The sequence below is a fragment of the Pleurodeles waltl genome, chromosome 3_1, assembly GCF_031143425.1.
Source record: "Pleurodeles waltl isolate 20211129_DDA chromosome 3_1, aPleWal1.hap1.20221129, whole genome shotgun sequence".
Classification (NCBI taxonomy): domain Eukaryota; kingdom Metazoa; phylum Chordata; class Amphibia; order Caudata; family Salamandridae; genus Pleurodeles; species Pleurodeles waltl.
This window is the reverse complement of record NC_090440.1, coordinates 1993428377-1993444496: the sequence shown is the minus strand read 5'-3', so window position 1 is coordinate 1993444496 and position 16120 is coordinate 1993428377.

Here is a 16120-nt window from a genome sequence, read left to right as displayed (position 1 = left end):
GGCTTTAGGCCTTTGTGCACCTTGCCCTGAATGTACTTTAACGCATTTGCTCACATCTAAGAGCCTCAGAGCACTTTGCACTAAATGCTTTTTATTAGCCTTCCTATCAGTTAATTTAGCAAATAGCCAGTCCTACGGTGTTGTTTATTAGTCAAATCACACTGTTTTGCCTACTTCAGCACTGGAGTTTGCCAGAACATATTCACTCTGTGCACCAGTCAAGGATACAGTCTGGTACATTGCCGATAGACGTGGTAGGGGTTAAGATTTGGCATTCCTGCGTAGGGACACTTTGTCATCACGATGACATATTACTTATAAAATCACTTCCTTGTCCCAAGACACGCAAGAGGGAGTTTCCAAACAGAGAACCACAACTAGACGCTGCCTGCCTTGCTGCAGATGCAGAACCAGATCACAGGCCATTGCTCTGATATGAGGGATGATGTCTCCCCAGTGATTCAGACAGGCAAGCTCGAAGCTTAACATGCTGTGCTATAAATAGAACAAGCAGAGGGATAGTAGAAACAGTTAGGCACCATGATAGCTTTGTACTAATGTTTTACTCTCCTGCTGACTATTTCAATTCTAACAGTTTGTATTGTTTGGGTTATTGTGGCTCACACCTAAATATCTACAAGTCAGTTGTACAATGAAATCATCATATTAAACAAATACTGTCTTTGTCATTTGTGTATGAGAACATACTGGAAAAGAGAGAATTGTGTAGGATCTGAGTGACCACGACTTCCCTGAGAAGTTCCAAAGATGTCATGCGCTCGGATGTCTAATCATTCCTTTGCTGTGGGAGACCAGAGGCACTGCTAGTGAGCCAGAGCAAAAAGAAAGAATCAGGGTGACAGAGTTAATTACAAGTGTGTCAGACTTAGTCCCCCACACCATTAGCTATCCTGCTGCCTAGAAAGCCAGTAATCTCATGTAGGATAATGAGAGCCCACCCAACAAAATGTCCCTCCATAAGAATAGTTAAACACGGAGGGAGGAGTAGGACAAAAACATGCCTATTCCTAAATTTTTACAAAGCAACACCTAGAGGCGATTAGGCAGACAAGTCTGATAGCTCTATATCATACATGTGACACACAGGTGGGCCATAGGCCTACAACAATGCCCATATGAAGGACAGCAGATACCAAGACAAAAACAGAGCACAAAGTTAAGGCATCCAAAGGCTTGTATCTTAGTGCAAAATTGTCACAACACAGACACACTAATTGTACCCTGTTTCATTGCAGAGGCACATGGATCTCCTGCCGATATGCCTGTCCCTGATTTCCCTGATGACATGGATGACGAGCCCATAAACATTCCACAGGAGACCATCCAAATGGTCCTTGAAAGCCTCCAAACCCCACCTTCAGTCACAAGGAGGAGCACAGAAGAAGCAGCCACCACAGTAGAACCACCCGCCACCCCAATTGTAAGACCTGCCAGCTCCAACACAGCTGAGGACTCTGACGACACTGGCACCAGCTTCGAAAGAACCGTCGTTGGGGTACAGCGGGAGCTGGCCAAGGAGGTGCGGGTGGGGATGCAAACTATGGCAGCCAGCCTTGAGGGGGTGCGTTCGTGCATGATGTCTTCTGCTGATCAGGCAGCTGCTATGCAAGCCCGAACATCTCTCTTGCAGGAACTTGCCAAAACACAGAAGGAAATCTGCACAGCTGTCATCCAGTTGACACAACACCTACAACTGCAATCCAGTCAACGTGTGCACGAATGCAACATAGAACCCCTCAGGGCCGACCTGGCTGCCTACCATCGTGATGTGGCTGCCATTCTCAAAAACCAGCAGGCCCTCCTTGCTGTAGTACTGCCCTTCATAACTCCACAGGGAGCAGCCCCCGGGATGTCTGCCTCCATGTCTTCTAACACTGAGGTGTGTGTTGCCCCTTCACAACCAACAACAACAAGGACAAACCAGGCAACACACACATCAGAAGAAGAAGACATGGAACAGATAATATTCTCACGGAAGAGTACCCGGAAGCACTAGTCCCTGCACCATGGCCTACTTTGACCAAGGTCCTACGTTTTGTCAAATGCCAGTCTCACTACAACTACACTCAATGACTGTTCTGCAATCCACTGTATGACTTGTCCCCATTGCCAGTGAATGTCTCTCTCCTACTATTTGCCAATTCCTGTCCCTCTGCACTGTCTGTGACATCACCCCAGCATGTCAGGAGCATCATCCACAACCCTTCTGTAGGATCACCATGTAAGAATGCACCAGAACGGACCCAGCAAACATGGTGAATGGACATTTTGCACTACAGCACCTATAAATAAATAGCACTTGCACACCTATTATGTCTCTGTGTTATTTCACACTTCAACTGTGCAGTACCTAACTCCAAAGTGCCTGTGTGGCAACCATGTAGATTGTCAATACTACTGTCCTGATATCATGTATTCTGAAACATCTGTGCAGTGGCCAGGATTGCATCATAGCCTTACCATACTGAGGAAAATAACTGATGAAGGGACTAAGCACACACAATCATGCTGTGTTGGACAGAATGATGCACCATCTATAGCTCTTCTAGACAACTAATGGTGGCTGAGAAATGTAGGCACCATGCAATACTAAAATAAGAAATTATGCCGCAAAATGTAAGGAAACATTAACAAATTACACTGCATCAATCACCCTTTCGGAGTATACTTCCATGAAGGAAAGTCATGCAGAATTAGTACACACATGATGTAGGTCAGCAATGAAAGCAACAAGACAAGAGTGTGAACAACTCCTCATCTACAAAGATCTCCCTGAACTTCACACTGCAGTCCGACCTATCAATTTACCCACAATAACAAGTCTGGAAGCACTCTTTGTGAAGTAGGATACATACCAACACAAAACCTTGGTGATCAATGCAAACTACCAATGGTGGTTCTCCCAAATGGTGGATACTTACCAAGTTAGCACACGGGTAGCTGGCATGTTAAACCTCAATTTCCTGGGGATGGCGAGCATAGGACACAAATGTCATACTAAAACATTCAGCTACATTGATGTCAAGGCCATAATAAAGTAGCACCTAACGCATCATGTAAAGGGTTAACTATATATTTATTTCTATTGAGTAACACAAGAGGCAACTAAGGGAAAGGTAAACCTACACTAATCTAACCGGAAACGCTCTGTTCATTGGCTCCCCGAAATATGTAATCCAGAGATTGCAAAGAGTACAAAACGCAGCGGCTCGTCTACTACTAAACATTCCGAAACATCATTCAATACGGCCAGGAATTGTCTCTTTACACTGGCTCCCTGTGGCAGAAAGGATCCAATTCAAGACTTTGTGCCATGTTCATAGATCCATATTTGAGAAGGGACCTGAAATATTGAAAACCCTTGCTCAGGTCTATATTCCAGCTAGGCCTCTTAGATCTTCCTCAGCTAATCTGGCTAAAGTTCCAACTATGAGGAAAGCTAGATGGGGAGGAAGATCAGTAGCCTACCAAGGCGCGTTATTGTGGAATAGCCTTCCTCTCAAGCTGAGAAACAACTCTCAAGAGCTATCGTTTAGGAAAGAATTGAAGACATGGCTATTTAAAACTTAAAACTGAATAACTTGGTGTTTTTAAACAGTATATCATCACTATGGCTGTATAAGCGCTACGAGGCCGTTGGCAGTTGGGCGCTATATAAATCTTTATAACATAACATAACATAACCTGACTACTACTAACCCACAACTGTCCCTAACTAACCTAAGCTAAACTTACTCTACACATGTAACGAAACGATCTAAACATCAACCCCCCACCCACCATTATGAGACAGGACACATGCAGGACAACACTTACTAACCTACACACATACTATACTATCCTAAACAAAGATATATTTTTTTGTAATTTTTTGTATATTTTTTTTTTTTTGTTAAACAGGAATCCCAACATTGCCCCCCACCCACCCACCCACACAAAAAATAAAGATAGAAAGAATAAGGACCCCCCACCCTCTTCCATAACACTAACTAAGCTAATTACCTATACTTACCTAATACTAATCCCCAAAACCCAACTATCAGTAGAAAATAGGAAAGAGGAGAGAGGGGAGGGGTAAAAGTTCAACAGGGCAAAAGTCCTACAGGTTCGCCCTCCGTAGGGTCCGCCTGATGGAGCTGACCCTTTTTTTAATATAGGCCACATCCTGGCTCAGGTTGTCCACCTTATTGACAAGCTTGTCCAATTTTCTACTTAATGCCAGGAAGGCGGCTGGGTCCACAGGAGGGGCTGATGTTGTTTGTGTGCCGGCCTAGGTTGAGGTTGTGCCAGGAGTTGGTTGCCCACTGGACTGTCCTGGTATTACAACACGGCTGGGTCCAGGTCTGGAGGAAGAGCCAGGGTCTATTGTTCCCGACGTTGCTGGGGCCACTTGGTGAGACCTGGTGGATGTGGTGTTGGTGGCTGTTGTTGGCAATGTAGGCGGAGCCTGTGGTGTGGCCCACCACGCCCCGGAGGCCCAATCCGAATGATATTTGCGGGCCATCCTCCGGTACCCACACTGCACCTGCAGGATGTGCCTGTATCTCATGGCACGCCTCTCAAAATGGTGTCGATCTGCGGCACTCATGTTTGCAGCTGTGAAGAGAAAAGGCAAATATTTACCTTTGGAATTGCATTGGGTGGAATAGCACAATGGGTTATTTGTACATTACTAGAAATGTATTGGTTGCAGCAATTGTCACAACATAGTTCACTGAAAGGCTCAGAGGAAGTACATGTGAAGCCTGCATACATAAGGGCATATCACACCTAGCATATCCATGTCTCTACATGATGGATGACATCACCCTAAACTACTCATCCAAATTATACCTAAGGCATCTGACATTATGGCTGCACCTCTTCCACATACTGACTTCACTACATATGTCACTCTATGTGATAACTATCACAATCCTCACTCAATGCCATTTGTAATTTGTTGTGTGCTAATATTGAACCCATGGGCCATAACCGAATGTGTACACTAGGGGCCAGATGTAGGAAGATGGAAAATTGCGACTTGCAATTTGCTATGCAGAACGGTGTCTCCGACACCGTCTGCGAGTCGCTATGGGGTCGCTAAGACCCACCTCATTAACATCAATGAGGTGGGTCCCAAGTGGCGCCCCCTTAGCGACTATGGGCACTCACGGGGATGGAGGCCTGCTGGGAACAGCAGACCTCCATGGCCGTGACTGCTTTTAAATAAAGCTGGTTATTTTTTCCCAAGTGTAGGCCGTTTACCTGAAAGAAAAACGAGCTGCACTTATTAAAAAAAACAAAATCTTCAATCTTGGATTATTTCAGGGCAGGTAGTGGTCCCTTGGACCACTGGCTGTTTTGTAAAAAAAAAAATGTGTCCACTCACAAAGGGGAAGGGTTCCTATGGGGACCCCTTCCAGTTAGCAAGTGGGTTACCATCCACTTCAAGTGGATGGTAACTGCGACTCCCTTTGCGACCACGTACTCGGTTGCAAATGGAATTGCATACCACTGCGAGTCGCAAATAGGACAGGAAAACCCCTTCCTATTTGCGAGTTGGAAATGCATTTTGCAAGTATGTTCAGAATCACAAAATACATTTCTGCATAGCAAACAGACGTTTGCAACTCACAAAGAGCAATTTATGCCATTTGCAACTTGTAAACAGTTTGCTACATCTGGCCCTAGGTTCTAAATCAAGTCGCAAAAGGTCACAAGTACGTGTAACATACTGGTTGCTACAGTCCTAGGTACCCTGTTTCACATTAACATGGCAGTCTTTGAGGGTGGTGTGGGAAGAACAACCAACAATCCCATGTTCAATGCACACCCAGGAGTGTATAGAAAGTTCAACAAGTATGTGCCTTCACACACAACACCTATGAAGGGCTAGCAACACGTTGGAGTCAGCCAAACATTGTCACATCCAAGGTCCACACATGTCAAAATGCTATGACTTAGGCCAACATCACATACTATCAGTGAGGCATGTTTTACAACACACACAGAGGAGCAAGAACACCCATTATCATGAGTCGACAGAACACCTAGGCCATTGCACTCAAGTCACACACACTTCCAGTTCACCTTGTGGAAGTATATGCCCCCGGAAGATCCAACCTACAGTGTACACAGTCCATCCTCAACTAGGAAGATGCACATTTCATCAAAGCCATTTGCCAAAGCTATATGGGAGAATGTCAGTCTGATATGCAGACTCAGTTCATGCCAAGTCCCCGAGCAAGTCTTACATTAACCAGTGTATTCCAAATGACTCATCCCATTCCCCATTGCGGCCCAACTGGAATGACCTACAGCCCCTAAATCTGAGAGATGGCTAAGTATTGGTTTACAGAAACAGAAGTGCTATTTGATATCCCACTAAAGCAACAATGCCAATGAACGGCCAGCGCATCAAATCATGAATTCTGTTGAACACACAGTAGTCCATCATGCATCACTAGCAAGCAATTAAAATAGCACTCAGGCCACACTCACTGTAGGTATCGGGGTCCTCAAAATGTGCCACCTCTCCCACGGTGTACGGTGCTGGTCCACCTGTAAAGCATGAAAGGAAGAATATACTCAGACTCGGTGCACTGACAAATAATTGCAGTTACTATGACACTGTGTGAATATGACATGGTAATGATACACTTTCCCACATGCTCATACTGCATGGATGAATTTTTATCCAACATTAACATTGGATGAGTCTCCTGCTACAGTTACACACCCTACTACACACATGCAGTGGCCAGGACAGTCAGGTGTTGTCAAAGATACCCCTCCATTAGTATGCCCAAACAATAATGTCTTCCATACATCTCAGCATGTGCATCCCAGAGAGACATCCAAAAGCTGGTTACTTGAGGACTGCATGACCCCTCACAATCAAACAGGCTAGGTGGACATGTTCAACACACAGCAACCAGACACACATGTGACATAGGTGTGGACAACATATCTAACTTCATGGGACGTGAAGGCAACACACATTTATAGCATCATCATGGGTTTCAAATTTTCTGTCTAGCTATGGCATCAACATATGTAGGTATGTTGTTTCTACATGACTTACTCACTGGCCAATATGACCTGTAGAGTTCAAATAGAGGCATTAACGTGTCGCTTGTCTGACACAAATGCAACACTACATTACATACAGCTACAGGCATCTGGTATGTGTTGAAAACTTGAGCCATCTGACTGCTAGCATTGGTCTTCCTACACATTGTGCAACAAATACAAATTAGGGCACATATTTATACTTTTGTAGCGCCGCATTTGCTTCATTTTTTGACGCAGAGACAGTGCAAACTAGCAAAATACAATTCTATTTCGTAAGTTGGTGCCGTTTTTGCGTGAAAATGTGGCGCAAAATCGGGGATAGAAATGTATAAATATGGGCCTAGGTTTCCCTAGCATTACACACAGTCAGCTACTTATCTAGCAGATTGGGTAACAATCATCACATGTCCCCACACAGATTTCTATTATTCACATGTAATTGATTTGTACTCACCAACATGGCCACCAATCCTGATTCCCAGGTGGTCCAGCAGGTCCTGTTCCCTGGATATCAGATCTGCCCAGCGGTGCTTTAATTGATGGTCATTCCGCATGCTCCCATACACCCGGACCAGGTGATGGCGCACCGGACTTTCCGTGCCTCCGTGTGATACCCCTGTATCACACGGCCCCCAGCCTCCAGCATGAGTGGGAGGAAATGGCAAACTAGCCAAATGAATCCCCCCAATTCATCTTCACCCATCCTGGAAAGGCGAGGCCTACCTGACATATTAATAGAAAAAATGAGCAAAATTAAATAAACAAGTAAAAGTGGGAAATGGGGAAAGGTAGAGTAGTGAAGGAAAAAGAAAAATAAGAAAAATAGCCCAACTAACCCCAAAGTTATACTACCCAGAACAGACTCCCACAGACAATACAAACAAAAACAGGATTGGACAAAACTAGACTAAACAGACTGAGACAATATTAGGCAACAAGACTAGGATCACAAAAAGACAAAATACCAGGTACACAGGACACAAAAGCAGTTAAACACAGGACAACACCTTTCACACAACCACACAGTCTAGATAAATCTGAGACTGCAAAGTGAAAGTGAAAGTTAACTCCCAGTACAGATTTAGTAAACAGGATATCCTATTACATCACTTCCTGCATAAAATGGCCGCCGTTTTTATTTTCCCGTTATGCGTCATATTTTCATGCATACACAATGTGCGTCATTTTATTTTGACGCATAACATTGCACATAATGCAGAGTCAAACATTTTGATATGAATATTAATAAATTAATAAGGTACATGACATGTCCAACATATTGTCCATGTTGCGTCAAATTTACCACGCATACAGCATGGGCGTCATATTTTTTCCACGAACAGGAGTGCACATAATGCAGAGTCAAAAAATATGATATGAAAATTAATAAATGAATAAGGTACATGACATGTCCAACATATTGTCCATGTTGCGTCAAATTTACCACGCATACAGCATGGGCGTCATATTTTTTCCACTTACAGGAGTGCACAGAATGCAGAGTAAAAAAATATGATATGAAAATTTATAAATTAATAAGGTACATGACATGTCCAACATATTGTCCATGTTGCGTCAAATTTCCCACGCATACAGCATGGGCGTCATATTTTTGCCACGTACAGGAGTGCACAGAATGCAGAGTCAAAAAATGTGAAATGAAAATTATAATTTCATGGCTAAATATGAGAAACATTTATGAAAATGTATATTTGACTCTGCATTCTGTGCACTCCTGTACGTGAAAAAATTATGACGCCCATGCTGTATGCGTGGAAATTTGAGCAATTTTTAAATTATGTCTTCATTTTTTAAACTTGGGGAAGGAGATTTGTCATGGCCAAACGGTGTTATGTGATACACATTTGTGGTTAGCTATGACACATGTCCGTTATTGTATGTATAGGAGGCATTCACACTGTAATATTTATGATACGTTAAATAATGTATTAACCATATTTGTACACATATTTTGGGTAATTGCTGATGGCTATTTTGAAATGATGGATGGGATACCATGATGTATTCCTTCTCCAAAATGTGTCCACAATTATGATGGTGATGCTTTTATCTATAGTCCGAACAGGGAGTGCAATAGTCACTTACAGTTTTTATGGGGCTAACCATGTCCTATTATGAATTTGTGTTTCTGATTTTTGTTTTACTTTTGACATGTAGCCCACACATGTGCCTTATGCATGTGTTTAGTTCACAAGTACAAGATTCTTGTATATTTGGGGGGCAGTAGAGGTGGACTTAGGCCCCCAGCACCCGAGGGTTTGCCCATCCAGATTAGCTAATGTATCCATGGCTTTTATTTATTCTGTTATGCAAAACCTGCAGCAGCAGGCTAATGTAAGGCCATATGGTATGAATCACTGTTCACCATTCATTCATCTCATTAGCCCATTTGACGTTTGCACTATTGATGATTTGGAGCAATCTGGCATACCATTTTCCAATGACTATGTTTGCAAAATCTCAGCGTTCCTCATGTGCTGATGACAAATATTTTGTTGATGTCTGTGGCCCTTTCTGCATTACCTGGTTTAGTGGCATGTTACATTCTTCCTGCTAGGTTCAAACTGGGACACTACTGTGATGGGCTGCTTTCAAATATTTGGTTGATTGGATGACATATGTGTATATGTGTGTGGGAATGTGGATCCACTATCACCTGTCTGGGTGTATGTTGTCACTGTAACTTCAAGGTCTCCTCATGAGTTAGTGGCAGCTAATGTTGTTCCAATTGGGTATTGCTCATATCAAACACTTGAGAGAAGCCATTGAGGACATGGTCACGTACACATGGATGGTCCCACCCTGTCTCTGAACACGTGTGATGAGACTTTCAAATGATCTACATTTTTGGGCTGGGTGAGAGACTGTCTCAGGTGTCTGGATCAGGCATGTGTCATTGCCACATTTGTACTCCTGTTGGCCTCTGTGAATGGTAATGTATCATGTAACCTCCTACCCTCTGTGCATACATTTGTGATGTTTTTTTTTGGTGTGATGATTGTTATAGCATTCTTGCTCAATGAGACGACATTCTTCTTCAGCAATTTCAAACTAAAGGTGGTCAGAAATGCATAGGCAAAAGCATGATGTGGTGTTGGTTATCTGTGTTTATTTACAATTGTGCAATAAGTGTTGTTATGAGAAATTATGAAAAAAAATTATTGACAAGCTGTTGGCGCCTACGCACTCCTGCTGCCGTGTTAGGTTGTTCCCCCTCCTGTTGCAGGCCTGCATCCTCCTCTTCGTCATCCTCAGGCATGTCTGGGTCCGGTTCAAGGAGGGGAATGTTCCTTTTTACACAAATATTGTGCAATATGGCACAACTGAGTATGATCTTACAGACCATCTCTGGGGAATAGAGTAGGCTACCGCCAGTTATGTCAAGGCAGCGGAACCTTGACTTTAGTATCCCAAAGGTCCGCTCAATAATGCTGCGTGTCATTGTATGCCCGCTCTGCAGCAGTATTTGGGTTCCCAAATGGTGTCATTATCCAAGGCTGGGTGCAATACCCCTGATCAGCTGAAAGAAAAACACAGAATGGGATCAATTAGATGTAGGAGGCACTGTTGTACAAATCTATGATGGCAGTAGTTGTCTTGTGTTGTCTGTGACTCTTTTGTGTACTAATGTGACAACCTATAGTTGTTGGTGAAAACTTTTGCATGGAGTTTTTTTCCTTGGCTGAGCAAGTGTTTGTTGGCTAACCGTTTGTCAGCAGTATGTATTTGTTTTTTCAGTACAGTGTGCCCTCCCTAGAATTGTGACTTGTCATACAGGTGTCCGTGTGTCTTCACTGGGGGTGAGATGATAGTTCCATGCAGAGTTGAAACATGAAAGTGTAGTTAACACGTTCATGTGAAAGTACCCAGGACATCCCATACCTTAAAACTTATGCAATGTATTAGTGTACAGGTTATTGTGAGACTTACAATTTGCAAGGTGACATTTAGGCAACCACACTCATTAAGGTCTTCACATTAAGCTGTAGAGTAAAATCAAATGTGTGACAGGTTCAATGGTGACTTCTGAAACATGGCTAGTGATGTGAGTACCTCAGTGTGTTCCTGGCTAAGTGTTGCTATTGTGGTGTATGTGTTGTTTGTCCTAGAGGGTTGCTGTGCAGTGTGTATATAAGTAGGATTTTTGTACTTACCAACAAGTAGTCCATTGCCATACCGTCCATCCTGGAAGTGTTGGTTGATGGTGCTGTGACGGAAGATGAATGCGTCATGTACACTCCCAGGATATTTAGCCACAATGTTGCTGATCAATCCTTGGTGATCGACTATGGCCTGCACGTTGATGGAATGTGTGTGCTTCCTGTTGCGGTAGAGGTGTTCACTCGCAGCAGGTGGCACAAGGCGTACGTGTGTGCAGTTGATTGCACCAAGGACGTGCGGGAAGCCACTGATGGCGTAGAACCCCTGTTTAGTTTCCTGCTGCTTCTGCAGTGTGTTAGGGAAGCAGATGTGGAGGGGTGTCAGGCGAATGATGGCATCCAGTACTTTTGGCAGGAATGCAGAGAATGATGGTTGGGATATTCCACCAACCAGGGCACCAGTTGTCTGAAACGAGCCACTTGCCAGCAGGTGAAGTACGGCAAGCAGCTTTGTTTCTGTTGGGATAGTGCGGGGTGTCACTAAAGTGGGGGCCAACTGCTGTTCAATATTTCTCAGCAGCTGCTGAATGGCCTGCCAGTTCAACCGGTACCTCTGGATGATGTCCCGTTCCCTGAGGCCATGCAGGGTTGTTCTGGGGCGGAATATCCTCTCCTGCCTTCTGCGCTGCCTTTGGGGTCCCTGCTGTTGTTGTTGTAGCTGCTGTTGTTGCTGCAGGGCTCTGCGTCTACGTGCACGCTGAATGAAAATCACCTCCATGTCTCTCTGTTGCTGCTCTGCTGCTCTGCTGCTCTGCTGCTCTGTTGTTTGTTCTGTGTGTTCTGATTAAATACAGGTGTGTTTGCCCCATTTTAACGCCTGCCCTGACCCAGGCGTTAAATTTTGACGCTATTCGTGCTTTGCGTCATTTTTTTGCTCCGCCTCCCGGCCGGGAGTCATTTTTGCCCAGAAGCATAAATACGACGCACGGCTGTGTGCGTCGTTTTTTGGACGGGAACGCCTACCCTGCATGTCATTAACGCAGGGCGGGTTGCCGCATCCAGAAACTGACGCATATAGCGGAATTTTCCCTTGCGCCGGCTCGGGCGTCAGTGTTTAAATATGGGGCAACGTTTGCGCTGATTGTGCGTCAAAATTTTGGACGCACATTCGGCGCAAACAGAGTATAAATATGCCCCCTGGTGCCTAGAGGTTTCTGCCCCCCCTGGGGGCAGAAAAGGCCTTCCAAAAAAATGCCTCCCCTGGGAGCGACCCTTGCCCAAGGGGTCGCTCCCTTATGTCCATTTCAACAACAAAAAAAAAATCCCTGGTGTCTAGTGGGGTTTCAAAAGCCGGATTGCAAGCAATCCGGCTTTTGAAACGCTGGGAGAGACTTCAAAGGGAAGGAAATACATTTCTGTAGCTGTAGGCTCTGTCCAGCCCAGCAACTGTGCTGGAGAGAGCCTGCACAGGCTCCCAGTCTGCCTGGGAGCGCCCTGGCTGGGTGTTCCCAGCCAATCCTGACGCTGCTCTGATCAGCATCAGGATTGGCATAGGGCAGGCTGGGAGCCTGTGCCTGCAGTGAGGAGCGTCGATGGACAGAGGAGCGGCGGAGGAGGTAAGTGATTTAAAAAATGTTTTAAATTAAATGTTTCTTCCCTCCCTCCACCCCTCCCGTACCTCCCAACCCTACCCCACCCCTCCCGCGGCCCGCAGGCCACTACTGTGTTTAGTCAGTTTTTTTAGGTAACCTCTTTGGTGAAGCAGCGTGTTTTCCATGAGCGGTTCTTCTGATCCCTAAAAAGGTAAACAATCTGAAAGACTAGAGTCCTCATTACAAGAATGCACTAATTTCCAATGAGGTTGATTACTGGTCACATCTGAAACTATGAACTGGGTGGAAGTACTGCAAACCTGTTTGGATTCCCCTGAAGCTTTCGACTGTTTTTAAACAGAATGCACAATTACCAGGTGGATTTCACCCAAAATTCCCAAATCCAGTAAATCCCCATTTCTTGTTGGGCAATAGTATCCAGCTGTTTCATTGCCTTATTATGTTATTTTTAGGTCGAGCGCGTAGGTGCTCTGATGTGTTGTAGTCTCTGTGGGCTTTTAACCACGCCCACCGCACACCCATCACCATCATTTGTTCATGGGCTTGCCTTTTAAAAATCCTTTGTTATCATTGGTAAATGCTTTACAATTGTCCCTCCTTGGGGAGGTTTTGTTACCACCTTGGCCGTCGACCCTGTTACCTGGATAGTTGCACGTTTGCCTATACGTTTCACTGTGAGTGAACTTCTTTTTCCTTTTATGTCTCTCCTTTGTGGTCATGCTCATTGCGACTGTGGCGCTTTAAATCGGCTCATTTATGTCAACTGTTTTACTTTTCATTTTCAATTGATGTGGCAAGAAAAGTCCGGTTAGGAATTTACAACGCTAATAGCTCTAAGTCGAGCAAACGCGAGACTCATTGCATTGCAAATGCTTCTTTTAAAATCTAACGGGACAACGTCTCCACCTTTATCAGCCATTTTTGTTATAATTAATGTATCATTGATGGCAAGGTTGCAAATCGATTAGAACTACGCATTCGACATATTTGATATTATGTATCTTACTATATTTTAGCATCCTTTACAGGACAGTGAGAATCACTTTTTCACAAGTTATAACCTCAGATGCTCTGCGAACGGTGGGTGTTATGATGTAATGTTCTCATGCACAGTCCATGGTTCTGTGTGCGCGAAGTGTGGGTTTATAGGGTGGTTTGCTGGTTTTGTAGATCGGGTGATGAGACTCAGATGGTACACCATTTTATACAAAAAAGTACAAGAAAGTCTACCTGCATGTTTTGACCCAAATTTAGGGGAGAATGTATCATTTGTTAGGACACTGAATAGTGGCTGAAATAATCTTGTGAGACAGATGACATCTTTAAAGCAAACCAGTCCTGGCATGGGCGGACAAAGCAACAACATAGAATGGCCTTGACAGATACTGAGGGCCATATTTATACTCCGTTTGCGCCGAAATTGCGTCGTTTTTTTTGACGCAATTTCGACGCAAAACTAACGCCAACTAACGCCATATTTATACTATGGCGTTAGAGGCGAATAGCGCCAAAGTTCCCGGAATGTGCGTCATTTTTTAGCGTGAACCCCTTCCTTGCGTTAATGATATGCAAGGGAGGCGTTCCCGTCTAAAAAATGACTCCCAGGCCTTTACGTGGTATTTATACTCCCGGGCAAAAGCGACGCCCGGGAGTGGGCGTGGCTAAAAACGGCGCATTTGCGCCGCTTTTTAACGCCTGGGTCAGGCATGGCGTTAAGGGACAAGTGGGCTCAAAATGAGCCCAGAGTGCCCTCCCCTGCCCCCAGGGACCCCCCCTGCCACCCTTGCCCACCCCAGGAGGACACCCAAGGCTGGAGGGACCCACCCCAGGGACATTCAGGTAAGTTCAGGTAAGTTTTTTTTTTTTTTTTTTTAATAATATTTTGTGGCATAGGGGGGCCTGATTTGTGCCCCCCTACATGCCACTATGCCCAATGACCATGCCCAGGGGACAGAAGTCCCCTGGGCATGGCCATTGGGCAAGGGGGCATGACTCCTATCTTTACAATGATAGGAGTCATGTTGATGGGGGATGGGCGTCGTTAAAAAATGGCGCAAGTCGGGTTAAGACGATTTTTTCGACGTAACCTGACTTGCCCCATTTTAAGACGCCCATGCGCCATTTTCCCCCTACGCCGGCGCTGTCTGGTCTACGTGTTTTTTTCCCACGCAAACCAGGCAGCGCCGGTCTGATTGCGCCGTCTAACGCCATTCCATAAATACGGCGCCCGCATGGCGCTTCAGAATGGCGTTAGACGGCGCAAAACTTTTTGACGCTAAACTGCGTTAGCGCAGTTTAGCGTCAAAAAGTATAAATATGGGCCTGAGAGTTTCGCCGTAGTCTTCAGTGAGGGTGTGTTGTACACTCTGTGAACGGTGGCGGATGAAAATTCAACGTGGATCAGGGAGTGCATTGCAATGTCTGGAATTTGTCCTATTTTCAAGTAAGATTTCTAGGTCATTGTAATTTGTTTTGAGCCACGATTGTATTACTAGTGTGGTTCCTTCGTGGAAGCTCCTTGGCAGGAGTTTTGTGTTTCGGGAGGAAGCTGCTTTTAAAGGATGCCTTTGGTAAGGTGATACAGCTCAACATTTAAACATTAAGGGTCAGATTTATCAAGCCTCTGTGCTGTCTCTGCGTTGCACAAGGGGACACAAGGACAATGCAAAAGCTTCAGTAATATTTATCCAGACACGTAGGGGGCATTTGCGCAGCCTTGTGTGGCTTTGGAAGGAAATGGAAAGCTGCTTGTGCTGCGTAATGTTTATATTTCAAGCTGGAAGGAATTCCATGGGTGGAGCATGAGCGTTCCCATCCATCCATCCATCCATGAATTTGAGTGCATTCCCAGATTTACTAAAGCTTGTAAACCTGGGAATGTGTCAAAATGCTACGCCTTCCCCAATGAAGTGTAACAAGAAGCACTCTCTGTATTCCTCCTCATTATTTCCTCGTCCACATGTGCTGCATTCTGCAGCACACATAAAAAGAGAAAACTGCCTCTATGAATTGTTTTTGTGCAGGAATGTGTCCCTTCCTGCACAAAAACAATCCTACCTGTAACACAGGCAACCTTGCACTATTGTACAAGGAAGCCTGCATTAGCACTATCGCTGTACACAGGGCACCAGCGCACGGAGAGAGCATTTGTGCTCTCTAACTTTCACGCAGTGCAGTGCAGTAACTTTGCTTGCTGCCCTGCGTTGCATGAAAATTTAGTAAATATGCCTTTTAATGCATTGCAGCCCATAAATATCAGAGAGAAAATTAGACCAAAACTGCCTTAGGGAAAATGCATAACTTAAGTAC